This window comes from Rutidosis leptorrhynchoides, chromosome 9, assembly GCF_046630445.1.
Source record: "Rutidosis leptorrhynchoides isolate AG116_Rl617_1_P2 chromosome 9, CSIRO_AGI_Rlap_v1, whole genome shotgun sequence".
NCBI lineage: Eukaryota > Viridiplantae > Streptophyta > Magnoliopsida > Asterales > Asteraceae > Rutidosis > Rutidosis leptorrhynchoides.
In genome coordinates, this window is record NC_092341.1 from 352,575,461 (window position 1) to 352,586,169 (window position 10,709).

A 10,709-nucleotide genomic window follows, 5' to 3' on the forward strand; every position below is an offset into this window, starting at 1 on the left:
GACTTTGTTTCGATGTGTGGCTTTGATGGTTCCCATTGCTCACGATCATGATCAAAATATTAAACAGAGGTCTTTGGCCTCTATGTTTTCTGATGTGGAGACTGTTGGGTAGTGTTATATCTCATATCGGCTGTGTGATCAAATAATGTGGTGCTTATAATAGTTTGGATTCTTCATCCCCTTGGGTTAACTTTTGAGGTTGAATTGAGCTCAAGTCTATTAAACTCTTTATGGTAAATGAGCCAAATGTGTGATGTTGGGAGCCCATGTATGCACGTCTCAATGTGAGGGGGCGTGTTGGGTAGTGTTATATTTCACATGGACGCAATTTTATTAAACTCTTTAAATAAGGATTTTGGCTAAAGGATTGTATTAATAATCAAGACCACTTCATTAATACAATGAAGAGGTTAATTTGAATGATTACATGGATGACTTATACGTGGGTGACATATACGGGAGGTGATTCTCACTCACCATTTTTGATCAATGTATACTTTTGTATCATAAAATTATAGTTTTGCCCTTAGAAAGTTAAACTTATATTATTATTGTAAATATAATTAAAGGTAAAATAGGTAATTTAGTGTACATGGATCAAAAAGTGATGTGTGAGGATCACCTCTAATGGTGTATCCTAGGGGATACACGCATAAAAACACCATTTGTATACAGAAAAATGGATCAAAAAGCACAAAAGATAACAAAATTTAGCGGTTTTCAGTATTTGTCGCCCAGCGTACAGCAGGCCGCCCAGCGTCATGTGTAAGCCCTGCAGGCAGCTTCAATGCTTAAGCCCTTTTACTCAGCGCGTGAACGGCACGTAGCCACGTCAGCACACGCCACCGACCTTCCGGATACTTCGCATAACAGAATTAATCAGCGATTGACAAGTGTATCCCGAGAATTTCGGACATTCTATGCCTATAAATAGACCCCCTGGCCCTGGGTCACCACATTTCACATCTGAACTTCAGTCAGAGAGAAGTACACTTTCTCTCTCACACAGTTCTTTCTCACTCTAAACGCACATTAGCCGCTTAGCATATAACGACCCTCATTTTTCCATTATATATTTCTTCCAATATTAAATGCCCAAACAATATAATTAAAACTTAATAATTAAACTTTAATCAATAATTGTTAAGTATTAAAAGTTATAAAACATATTAATTAACTTTGTGTAATAATTGACAAGTTAATAAAAGATGAAAATAATAAGCTAATTAACTTCCATGAACAAAATATAATAAACTAAAACTTAATGTATGTAACTAATTAATCTTAAACAAGTTTGGAATCATTTAAGCTAATCTAAAGTACAAGGACAAAAACGAAAAAGTTCCAAACCATCCCTTTGATGCCCTAGCCGAAAATTAAAGGGGTAAAATGACCCTTTTGCCCTCCCAAAATCGGCCACCATCACCTCCTCATTAAACCCTAACTTGTTCCCTAAGTACTTGATGCGTTCGATCGTAACCTTTATTTATGAACGGATTTGAGTTGTTTTGTTACACGAATTGTTTTATTGTTTATATGGTGTTTTAACGATTTTAGGTTGGTTTCAAACATATATAGGCAACTGGTCCTATCCGTGTAGTTTAGTTTGTTGGTAAATCCGGTTCGTTCCACAGGGAGACAGTGTTCAATGGTTTTTAATAGTCTTTGAAGTTAAACTTATTTTAAGGGGCTTTTGGATTAGGAATTGATAATACTACATAATAATAAAATATAACTTAATCCTAATTTAATTTAACTACTACTTATTAATTTATACGAATACATTATTTATAATTATTAACTTAAAAGTGAATTAATTGAAGTTATTCTAATAAGTTTATTACTAAATGATAGTTAATAGAATAATAACTTTTAATAAAACTAATTGATTAGAATTTTGTTTTGAGCAATTATATTATAAATTTATTTAAATTGACTAAATAACATGTTTTAACTAAATTAATATAATTTAATAGGAATTATAATAATTAACTAAGTATAAACTAATTACTAACTATAAATTATAATAATTAATACTAATTAGTGAGATTAAAACATGTATAAAAGAAAATTATAATAATTAATACTAATTATAAATTAAAAACTTAAATATAATAATAAAATATTTAAAACCCTAAATTTTAACCTAATTCGCTACAGTATTCGTATTTATACTTACGCGTTTCGCGTAATAGTGTACGCGTTCCGCGTATGATTTAAAATATACGCATATCGTGTAGAGTTGTACGCGATCCGCGTATGATTTGATCGATGTGACAAAACAGTGATGTTTAAGCTGAATTAAAATGTTGTGTAAATTGCTGAATAATTATACGTAAATAAAAATAATAATAATTAGCAATATATAAATAGGAAGTATTTACTTAAATGTGTCACCTCTAGATCCATGAATTGTTTTAAGTTTAAGCTCGTATTAAAATGTTTAGTATAAAACTTATATTTTCCTTTCGAAAAAATAATAAGTTTCGACTAACTAAATTAAATCTAATTTTCATTGGATTATATTTAGATAGTTACTAATCCTTAAGTATTTAAATTGAGACCCAACCCAGTTTTGACCTTCGCCAAAACCCAAATCATAACGGTTTCCCTTTTTACAATTTCATTATTATATGACTCGTGATATTACCCAAACCACCGAACCTTACTTTTAATTTAGTGTTAGTAAATTAGTCATAAGTTCGTCTAGATCACTTTTAATGTTGAAGCTTAATTTATATAAATAAAAATAACTTTCGTTATTTTAATCTTACAAATTAAGTGACAGGAGTTAAATATCTAAATACATAATAATGGTTCTTTTAATTAGGCTCAATGTTAAGAATACTAAAGTTACATTTTAATTTTTACAAGTGATAACAATCCATTTCACTAGGGGTTCTACATCTAAGCAAACACTATGGAGATTAGCTACTCGTTATACTAAGATAAATATGAAAATATAAATATACAAACATAATAATAACGATAAAAATTGATAACGATAATTTTAATAGAATATACTTACGAAAATCTTCACTCTCATTTACTTTAAACGGTAGAAAATTACAATAATAATACCCCTCTAGCGCGTACAATAATACCCTTAATCGCGAACAATACACCCTTGAAATAAAAACTATCCTAAATATTGAATTTTGAAACTGAAAATAAAATACAGTAACTGAAAATAATTGTGATATTGTATATGGATTTTTTTCTTTGAACTGTGTACTACTCCTCTCTCACTGTATCTGCCTGTATACTGACTCCTCTCTGTATATCTTTTCACTGTATCAGTACTCCGTATTATAAGAGTTTGAGATTCAAGTAGTAGGTGAAATGAGTGTTAATTGGCTTTCTTGCTGTACCACTGAAAAAAAAGGTATATTAAAACATAAAAGTAGCCATCCCATTTGTATTTGAATCTGGATCTGGACAGGATATTACGCGTTTCGCGTAGATGCCCACACGATACGTGTACGGCTTAAATACTACGCGTTTCGCGTAAACCTTCACACGTTTCGTGTAAGTGTAACCGACAGTTTTCTAATTTTTATTTTATGTTTTGCTCTCTGTTGATCCCGTGTTTACGTATATCGACTTGGAACTTTTTATTTGAACTCTTCTCTTCGATCATCTTGAACTTGCATTCGGGTAAACATTATCTTGATACATATTTGGTTTGAATCCGTCGTTTTATCGTTGTTTTATCAAACTTCAAGCTCGTGTTTACTTTTGTCGTTTTTCTCGTGAATTATACATTTGAATGTCTTCGTTTCGGTAAAAGCTGATGAAATATAAATGATATTGCGTCGGAATATATGTATGTTTAAAGCAATATCAAAATACCCCACACTTGAACGTTGCTTGTCCTCAAGCAATTACATCTTCTAAACAGAATCGGAACATTACATATTTTTCCATATCGGACATTAAATCACATAACACACACTACACGAAATGAAACACACGCTATATAGAATAAGTTGGAAACACTACACAATTTTTATTGGATCACACGCACACCACACGAAATGAAATTCTGACAACAGAAACAAAGTAGAAATCTCGTGATTATGGTTTTAAAAATTTGGATCCTTAGGGAAAATCGGACCTTGTGAAAACATTTTAAGATTTTATAAAATATCATGCTAGTTTTTACACTAGACACGTTTTCCGGCTTTAACCTCAAATTCCGGTCGAGGGTAACTGAAAACCGTAGTCTCAGTCGGCGATTAGCAAGCTATCCGCCCCCATAATTAAAGTATCATGGAACTTGAAACCGAATGTCCTAAAAATGGTTTTACACAATATAATTCATAAAATAGCATAAGTTTTAGAGTAAAATTATATCGTGTCCAAATATCATCGGTGAACCATGAGTTTGCACACCTCAATTTGTTATGGCATATGTATATTGACCGCGGTCAAACATAGATGCGGTTGATCTTTACGGAGATCATCCATCTGGGGATTAGATTCATTAGTCTTAAAAGCTAATTTGCAATGTGCCCCCCATTGTACGAGACAGATCCATCTCATGGTTAGGATAAGTCTTACCACCAAAAACCCTGTTTGATGCTGAGGTGAGGTGGATTTCCAGTCGATGATAGAGATGACTTTTCAAGATTTTTCGTCAACCTACAGCTGTTCTGGACTACATCTTCTAACATAAGTTAGCAAGTGTGTCATTTTGGAAGACTTTACTTCCTTAATGGGATATTCAGGTTTATACATTCCAAAGCAATGATATCTGCAATAAACTTCATAGAAACATGTGATAAATGGTTCCTAAAATATGGGTTTATAAATTCTGTTGTACTTGGTTTTCTTTTATAGGTTTTAATCAAATAATCTTATGTATTTTTAATGTATGGAGAGAATAATTTCGGTTTTTGACACCTAATCTTTAATTGCTCGTAATTACCTTAAAAATTGACTAGATATATTTGTTTAAAAATTTAAAAAATTTTTCATAAAAACCGCCAAGTTATAAGTTCTCGAGAATTTATATATTCCCACCCCACACTTAAGATTATGTAATGCCCTCATTACATAAAATCAGATTAAATGTATAAATTTGAGAGGACAAAAAGTGTAAAGTATATGGAACTTCCTTTGTTAAGTAATTGGACATTGTAAAATGCTTATCGTATGAACATATCCAATCCTTTTTATCACAATAATACTTTCGTGTTTCGTTATGTCGAATCTCATCATCGTAAATACCTGTCAACAAAATATGTTAATCACACATGAGATGGGGTTGTACTTTAGTAGTACAAAAATTTTACCCCACACTAAAAGTTTTTGATTTTTTTTTAAAATAAAAGCAAAAGAAAATATTAAAAACACACCATTAGAATTAATTTTTTTTTATATACAACTTATAACTGATTAAAATTATGAAATATCCTTTATAAAATTTATATTTGAAGTAACGGAAATTTCGGTTGTTATACCTAGTCTTTATCCGTTTATAAATTTTTAAATTCAATTTATAAAATTTAATTCATTAAAAGTTAAATTTTTAATATTTTACGAAAAAAAAATTAGAAATAAAATAAAACACTCTATTTTTCTTTTTTCTTTTTAATTTTTTTTTTTAAATTTTTAAAAGATTAATATATACTTTCAAACCAACTAATTTTCAAACTTAAAACTTTGTTTTCTATCAACTAGGTAGAGACAATCTCGGTTGTTACACCTATCATTACCCACGACAAAGGTTTACAAGTTATATATCTTTACGGTTATTGATAAAAAAGTATATTTTTAGTAGTTTTAATTTTCTTATGTTTTTGTGGTTTACTATTTAAAAGATATATTATGAATCCAACAATTAATTTCGTGCAATTTGAAAAACGACAATTCAGTTATTACACTTAGCATTATCGTTTTCAATGAAAACAGGTTAAACTCAAGGTTTATCAATTTTAAATGGTAGACCCTTTTTAATAAAATCACAACAAACAATTACAAACTAAAACACACCAAAACATAAACACAAAAAAATTCAAAAACACAAAAATGCACAAAAACACAATTGGCGAGAAAAAGAATTAGATTGTGAAACCACGTCGACTTGCCTCATAGTGAAGTCGTACCATTTCGACTCCCATGGCTTCGTAGGCATAACCTCGTTGATTTAAGAGGTTTTTCCTTGAACATTTAAAAGGCCCTTTTCGGCATAAGGTTACGTATTCGAAATTAGAGTCTGTCTGGTTCTTTGGGCAATTTCCGTAATGAGCTGGTTTTCCACATTTGCCCAAATGACGCGCTTGACGTTTCTTAGCTGATTTTGATTTTCCTTTGGCATAATTTTTCTCGTTAAGTTCTTGCCTTATTTCTTTACTCGCCTGATCGCATCTTCTCTTTATATCTAACACCACATCTCTTGGTAAAATTTTATCGCACATCAAAAAGAAGTGGTTGTAGACATATTGATTGCGCATCTTGAAAGTAAACAATAAATAAAAACGAAAAGAAGAAAATAAAAATAAAAAGGTAGAATGGAGGGAGAAGACTAGTTCTTTAGTGTCTGCTAGGGAAAGACCGAACAAACCCCACTCTTAAAGATGAAAATAAAGTTTGAGAATGGAGTTAAAAAACTTTAAAGTTACCCTGAATTTACTTGTCCTTAGGGTAGAATGTGATCTCGTCTCTTTCCGTAGTATTGATTCCTTCAAAGTATAATTTGAGTCGATGACCGTTCACTTTGAAAGTTCCACCGTCTTTGCTATATAATTCTGCATATCCAGATGGAAAAACTTGTTTTATTATATATGGTCCAGTCCATCGGGATCTAAGTTTCCCAGGTGAAAACTTAAAACGTGATTGGAATACTAATACTTTATCTCCTTGTTCAAATCCTTTTTTTTCTTTTAACCGTGCATCGTGCCATCTTTTAGTTTTCTCCTTGTATGTTTTAGAGTTTTCATACGCTTGTAGTCTTAATTCATCTAATTCATTCAGTTGTAACAATCGGTTTTCTCCGGCTTTTACAAGGCCGGTATTACATTCTCTCAGAGCCCAGTATGCCTTGTGTTCAACTTCGACAGGTAGATGACACGCCTTATCGTAAATCAGTCGGAAAGGTGTAGTACCGATGGGCGTTTTGAATGCAGTTCTAAATGCCCAAAGTGCATCATCTAGCTTTCGATGCCAGATTTTTGGATTATTTTTAACCGTTCTTTCTAAAATTCGTTTAAGACCTCTGTTTGTGTTTTCAACTTGGCCACTCGTTTGAGGGTGGTAAGAAGTTGAAAAACGATGATTAACTTCATACTTTTTAAGCACTTTCTCGAGTAGTTGATTTGTAAAATGAGTTCCACGATCACTGATTAATGCTTTTGGAATCCCAAAATGCGAGAAAAGATTTTTAAGAAAGTTGACAACAACTCGAGCATCGTTAGTGGGTAGGGCTTTTGCTTCAGCCCATTTAGAAACGTAATCGACTGCCACGAGAATGTATTTGCATTTGTTAGAAGCGGGGAATGGACCCATGAAGTCAATACCCCAAATGTCGAATACTTCACATACTAGGATGCTTTGTTGTGGCATTTCGTCTCTCTTGGAGATATTTCCAGATCTTTGACAAGAATCACAAGTTTTTACCATATAGTATGCATCTTTAAAAATTGTAGGCCAGTAAAAACCTGAGTCAAAAACCTTTTTGGCTGTATAGCTTGGTCCGAAATGTCCACCAGCCGGTCCTTCATGACAGTGCTCTAGAATTTGTTGCGCTTCTTTGCCGTATACACATCGACGTATAAGTTGGTCAGCCCCTATACGAAAGAGGTTAGGACTTTCCCAAAAGTAAAACTTCAGATCAGCAAAGAATTTCTTCTTTTGCTGATAAGTTTGATTTTTAACGAGAATTTCTGCAGCTAGATAATTAGCATAGCCCGCAAACCATGGAATTTCTTCTTCTGTTTCAATTCTCATAAGGAACTCGTCCGGAAAAGTATCGTGAATAACAGATTCGTAGTGTTTCTAAGTTAGGATTTTCAAGACGGGATAAGTGATCTGCAGCTAGATTTTCAGCTCCTTTTTTATCTTTAATTTCAATGTCGAATTCTTGTAGGAGAAGAATCCAACGAATCAGTCTAGGTTTAGCATCTTGCTTTTTGAATAATTACTTTAAAGCTGAATGATCAGTATAAACAATTGTTTTAGATAACACTAAGTAGGATCTAAACTTATCGAAAGCAAAAACTACTGCAAGAAGCTCCTTCTCAGTAGTCGTGTAATTCAACTGAGCTCCTGTAAGTGTTTTACTTGCGTAATAGATTGGTTGAAATTTGTTATCTTGACGTTGACCTAAAACAGCTCCCTTCGCAAAATCACTAGCATCACACATTAGTTCGAAAGGTTTGGACCAATCGGGTGATACCATAATGGGTGCATTCGTAAGTATATTTTTTAGAATGGAGAAAGCTTGTAAGCATTCATCATTGAAGTCGAATGTACTGTCTTTCTCGAGAAGTTTAGTCATGGGTCGAGCGATTTTGAAAAAATCCTTTATGAATCGTCGATAGAATCCCGCATGACCTAAGAAACTTCGAATTCCTTTAACGTTAGTTGGAGGAGGAAGCTTTGAGATTACATCGATCTTAGCTTTGTCTACTTCCATTCCCTCTCGAGAAATCTTGTGTCCTAAAACAATGCCTTCCTTCACCATGAAGTGACATTTTTCCCAATTTAAAACAAGATTTGATTCCTCACAACGAATTAACATTCGCTCGAGGTTAGAAAGGCATGAATCGAAGGAGTCTCCAAATATAGAGAAATCGTCCATAAAGACTTCCATACTTCCTTCTATCATGTCATGAAATATTGCCATCATACACCTTTGAAAGGTGCCTGGCGCGTTGCATAATCCGAACGGCATTCGTCGATATGCGAATGTACCAAATGGACAAGTAAATGTTGTCTTGTCTTGGTCTTTTGGATCAATGAGAATTTGAAAATAACTGGAGAATCCATCAAGGAAACAATAGTATTCTTTTCCCGCTAAACGTTCTAGCATTTGGTCAATATAAGGAAGTGGGAAATGATCTTTCCTTGTGGCATCGTTTAAATGACGGTAGTCTATACAGACTCTCCAGCCAGTGTCTGTTCTTGTAGTAACAGGTTGATTATCATCATTAAGAACGACAGTTGTACCTCCTTTTTTTGGTACTACTTGTACAGGACTAACCTATGGGCTATCGGATATAGGGTATATTAACCCGGCATCAAGTAACTTGATAACCTCCTTCTTGACAACTTCTTTCATGTTAGGGTTTAACCTTCGTTGTCTTTGTACCACGGGTTTAAAATTTTCTTCCATTAGAATCTTATGAGTACAATAAGCTGGATTAATCCCTGGAATATCGGTTTTTTTCCAAGCAATTGCTTTCTTATGAGTTTTTAGAACGGACATTAACCTACTCTTTTCGTTATCGGAAAGTTTTGATGAAATTATAACGGGTAATTGTGATGTACCTTGGAGATAAGCATACTCCAAATGTTCCGGGAGTTCTTTAAGCTCCAAGGTTGGCAGTTCTTCCAAGGAAGATTTTATTCGGAACCTGTTACCATCGGTAATTTCTTCAAAGGGTTCATCTTCCTTGAGAATTTCTTCCTCACAGCAATCTTCATCGATTACTACTTTCAATAATTTGTCAAGTTCAAGTTCTACATCGAATTCATCACCTTCACTCATTGAGGTGAAGTTCGAGGTGTCGACATTTAGTAATTCTTGTAATTCTTTTTCGACACAACAATTAACAATATCTACCTTATAACATTCGTCATCGGAAGAGATAGGTTGTTTCATAGCTTTATCTATGTTTAGGGTAACTCTATCTTCCCCTACACCTAGACTAAGCTTTTTGTCTTTAACACGCAGAATTTCGTCAGCGGTATTTAGAAATGGTCGCCCTAGAATTAGGGGAACCTTGCTATCTTCTTCCATTTCGAGAAAAACGAAGTTGGCAGGAAAGATTAAATGATTGACTTTAACTGGTAGGTTTTCGGCAATACCAATAGGATAGTTAAAAGTTCTATCTGCTAGGCGTATACACATCCTAGTCGGTTTTAGATCACCTAGGTTTAGTTTTAAGTATAAGGAGTGTGGCATAAGATTGATACTTGTGCCTAAGTCAGCTAATGCATCGTACATTACTGAATCTCCCATCAGACACGGAATAATGAAACTACCAGGATCTCCAAGTTTCGGTGGCATCTTTTGCTTTTTGCAAAATTGCTGAGCATTCCTCATTGAGGAATGTGGTTGAAACTTCTTCATATTTACCTTTATCGGCTATGAGATCCTTAATAAACCTTCCATAATTTGGCATACCCCTAAGAACTTCCGCGAGTGGCATGTTAATGCTAATTTGTTTGATCATATATGCAAATTTTTGATATTGGCTCGCGAGTTTGTCTTTCTTTAATGCCTTCGGGTATGGAATAGGTGCCTTGTGCACCTTCACTGGTGGTTCTTCAATTTTCTTCGATATGATCTCAGGTGGATCATCTTTTCCTTGTTCTTTCTCAACATGTTCATCTACATCAACAGGTTCTTGCAAAATAGGAGGAGATAAAGGAACTTCTGAGGTCTTACTAGTTTCTGGGTTAACAGTTAAACCACTTCTAGTAGTTATAGCATTTACATGCTCATTCCTTGTTTGATTGTTGTTGGGATTCACTTGAGTGTT